The sequence below is a fragment of the Dama dama genome, unplaced genomic scaffold (assembly GCF_033118175.1).
Source record: "Dama dama isolate Ldn47 unplaced genomic scaffold, ASM3311817v1 ptg000109l, whole genome shotgun sequence".
Taxonomy (NCBI): Eukaryota; Metazoa; Chordata; class Mammalia; order Artiodactyla; family Cervidae; genus Dama; species Dama dama.
The window spans coordinates 4,827,241-4,831,380 of record NW_026870920.1 but is presented as its reverse complement, the minus strand read 5'-3'; positions in this window follow the sequence as shown (position 1 = coordinate 4,831,380).

Below are 4,140 nucleotides of genomic sequence, written 5' to 3'. Positions count from 1 at the left end.
AAAGGGTCAAAATTATGAGGAGCATGAAACGGTCTGAAAAAAAGGAGGAGCATGAAGTGGTGTTGAAAATCATGAAGAGTCTGAAAAGTTGTGAAAAACACGAAGAGCCTGAAAAGGTGTGAAAAACATGAAGAGCCTCAAAAGGTGTGAAATATATGAAGAGCTTCAAAAGGTATAAAAATATGAGGAGCATGAAACGATCTGAAAAATAGGTGGAGCAAGAAGTGGTGTTGAAAAACATGAAGCGCATGAAAATGTGTGAAAAATATGAAGAGCTTCGAAAGGTGTCAAAAATATGAGGAGCATGAAAACGTCTGAAAAATAGGAGGAGCATGAAGCGGTGTGAAAAACTTGAAAGAGCCTGAAAAGGTGTGAAATATATGAAGAGCTTCAAAAGGCGTCAAAAATAGGAGGAGCATGAAACGCTCTGAAAATTAGGAGGAGCATGAGGCGGTGTTGAAAAACATGAAGAGGCTGAAAAGGTGTGAAAAATATGAAGAGCTTCAAAAGGTGTCAGAAATATGAGGAGCATGAAATTGTCTGAAAAATAGGAGGAGCATGAAAAGGTGTTCAAGAACATGAAGAGCCTGAAAAGGTGTGAAAAACATGAAGAGACTGAAAAGGTGTGAAATATATGAAAAGCTTCATAATGTGTCAAAAATATGAGGAGCATGAAGCGGTGTTGAAAAACATGAAGATCCTGAAAAGAAGTGAAATATATGACGAGCTGCAAAAGGTGTCAAAAATATGAGGAGCATGAAGCGTTGTTGAAAAACATGAAGAGCCTGAAAAGGTGTGAAATATATGAAGAGCTTCTAAAGGTGTCAAAAATATGAGGAGCACGAAACGGTCTGAAAAATAGGAGTAGCATGAAGCGGTGTTGAAAAACATGAAGAGCCTGAAAAGGTGTGAAAAATATGAAGAGCTTCAAAATGTTTGAAAAATATGAAGAGCAGGGAACGGTCTGAAAAATAGGAGGAGGATAAAGCAATGTTCAAAAACATGAAGAGCCTGAAAAGGTGTGACAAATATTAAGAGCTTCAAAAGGTGTCAAAAATATGAGGAGCATGAAACGGTCTCAAAAATAGGAGGAGCATGAAGCGGTGTTCAAAAATATGGAGAGCCTGAAAAGGTATGAAAAATATGAAGAGCTTCAAAAGGTGTCAAAAATATGAGGAGCATGAAACGGTCTGAAAAATAGGAGGAGCATGAAACGGTGTTCAAAAACATGAAAAGCCTGAAAAGGGGTGAAAAATATGAAGAGCTTCAAAAGGTGTCAATAATAAGAAGTGCATGAAACAGTCTGAAAAATATGAGGAGCATGAAACAGTTTGAAAAATAGCAGGAGCATGAAGCGGTGTTGAAAAACATGAAGAGTCTGAAAACGTGTAAAAATAAAGAGCCTCAAAAATATGAAAAATATGAAGAGCTTCAAAAGGTGTGAAAAATATGAAGAGCTTCAAAAGGTGTCAAAATGAGATGAACATGAAAAGGTCTGAAAATTAGGAGGAGCATGAAGCGGTGTTGAAAATCATAAATAGCCTGAAAAGTTGTGAAAAATATGAAGAGCTTCAAAAGATGTGAAAAATATGAAGAGCTTCAAAAGGTGTCAAAATGAGATGAGCATGAAACGGTCTGAAAAATAGGAGGAGCATGAATTGGTGTTGAAAAAAATGAAAAGCCTGAAAAGGTGTGAAAAATATGAAGAGCTTCAAAACGTATCAAAAATATGAGGAGCATGAAACGGTCTGAAAAATAGGAGGACCATGAAGTGGTGTTGAAAAAATGAGGAGCCTGAAAAGTTGTGAAATATATGAAGAGCTTCAAAAGGTGTCAAACATATAAGGAGAATGAAACGGTCTGAAACATAGGAGGAGCATGAATCGGTGTTGAAAAACAGGAAGAGCCTGAAAACGTGTGAAAAATATGAAGAGCTTCAAAAGGTGTGAAAACTATGAAGAGCTTCAAAATGTGTCAAAAATGAGATGAGCATGAAACGGTCTGAAAAATAGGAGGATCATGCAGTGGTGTTGAAAAACATGAAGAGCCTGAAAACGTGTGAAAAATATGAAGAGCTTCAAAAGGTGTGAAAACTATGAAGAGCTTCAAAATGTGTCAAAAATGAGATGAGCATGAAACGGTCTGAAAAATAGGAGGAGCATGAAGTGGTGTGGAAAAAGCTGAAGAGCCTGAAAAGTTGTGAAAAATATGAAGAGCTTCAAAAGGTGTCAAAAATATGAGGAGCATGAAACGGTCTGAAAAATAGGAGGAGCATGAAACGCTGATCAAAAACATGAAGAGCCTGAAAAGGTGTGAAAAATATGAAGAGCCTCAAAACGTGTCAAAAATATGAGGAGCATGAAACGGTCTGAAAAATAGGAGGAGCATGAAATGTTGTTGAAAAACTTGAAGAGCCTGAAAACTTGTGAAAAAATATGAAGAGCTTCCAAAGGTGTCAAAAATGAGATGAGCATGAAACGGTCTGAAAAATAGGAAGAGCATGAAGCGGTGTTGAAAATCATGAAGAGCCTGAAAAGGTGTGAATAATATGTAGAGCTTCAAAAGGTGTGAAAATACGAAGCTTCAAAAGCTGTCAAAATAAGATGATCATGAAACGGTCTGAAAATTAGGAGGAGCATGTAGTGATTTTGAAAAATATGAAGAGCCTGAAAAGGTGTGAAATATATGAAGAGCTTCAAAAGGAGTGAAAATATGAAGAGCTTCAAAAGCTGTCAAAATGAGATGAGAATGAAACGGTCTGAAAATTAGGAGGAGCATGAAACGGTGTTCAAACAAATTAAGAGCCTGAAAAGGTGTGAAAAATAAGAAGAGCTTCAAAAGTTGTGAAATACATGAGGAGCATGAAACTGTGTGTTAAATAGGAGGAGCATGAAGTGGTGCTCAAAAACATGAAGAGCCTGAAAAGGTGTGAAAAATAAGAAGAGCTTCAAAAGGTGTGAAATACATGAGAGGAATGAAACTGTCTGAAAAATAGGAGGAGCATGAAGCGGTTGTGAAAAACATGAAGAGCCTGAAAAGTTGTGAAAAATATAAAGAGCTTCTAAAGGTGTCAAAAATATGAGGACAATGAAACGCTCTGGAAAATAGGAAAAGCATGAAGTGGTGTTGAAAAACATGAAGAGGCTGAAAAGTTGTGAAAAATTTGAAGAGCTTCAAAAGGTGTCAAAATTATGAGGAGCATGAAACGGTCTGAAAAAAAGGAGGAGCATGAAGTGGTGTTGAAAAACATGAAGAGCCTGAAATGATGTGAAATATATGAAGAGGTTCAAAAGGTGTGAAAAATATGAGGAGGTTCAAAAAGGGTCAAAATTATGAGGAGCATGAAACGGTCTGAAAAAAAGGAGGAGCATGAAGTGGTGTTGAAAATCATGAAGAGTCTGAAAAGTTGTGAAAAACACGAAGAGCCTGAAAAGGTGTGAAAAACATGAAGAGCCTCAAAAGGTGTGAAATATATGAAGAGCTTCAAAAGGTATAAAAATATGAGGAGCATGAAACGATCTGAAAAATAGGTGGAGCAAGAAGTGGTGTTGAAAAACATGAAGCGCATGAAAATGTGTGAAAAATATGAAGAGCTTCGAAAGGTGTCAAAAATATGAGGAGCATGAAAACGTCTGAAAAATAGGAGGAGCATGAAGCGGTGTGAAAAACTTGAAAGAGCCTGAAAAGGTGTGAAATATATGAAGAGCTTCAAAAGGCGTCAAAAATAGGAGGAGCATGAAACGCTCTGAAAATTAGGAGGAGCATGAGGCGGTGTTGAAAAACATGAAGAGGCTGAAAAGGTGTGAAAAATATGAAGAGCTTCAAAAGGTGTCAGAAATATGAGGAGCATGAAATTGTCTGAAAAATAGGAGGAGCATGAAAAGGTGTTCAAGAACATGAAGAGCCTGAAAAGGTGTGAAAAACATGAAGAGACTGAAAAGGTGTGAAATATATGAAAAGCTTCATAATGTGTCAAAAATATGAGGAGCATGAAGCGGTGTTGAAAAACATGAAGATCCTGAAAAGAAGTGAAATATATGACGAGCTGCAAAAGGTGTCAAAAATATGAGGAGCATGAAGCGTTGTTGAAAAACATGAAGAGCCTGAAAAGGTGTGAAATATATGAAGAGCTTCTAAAGG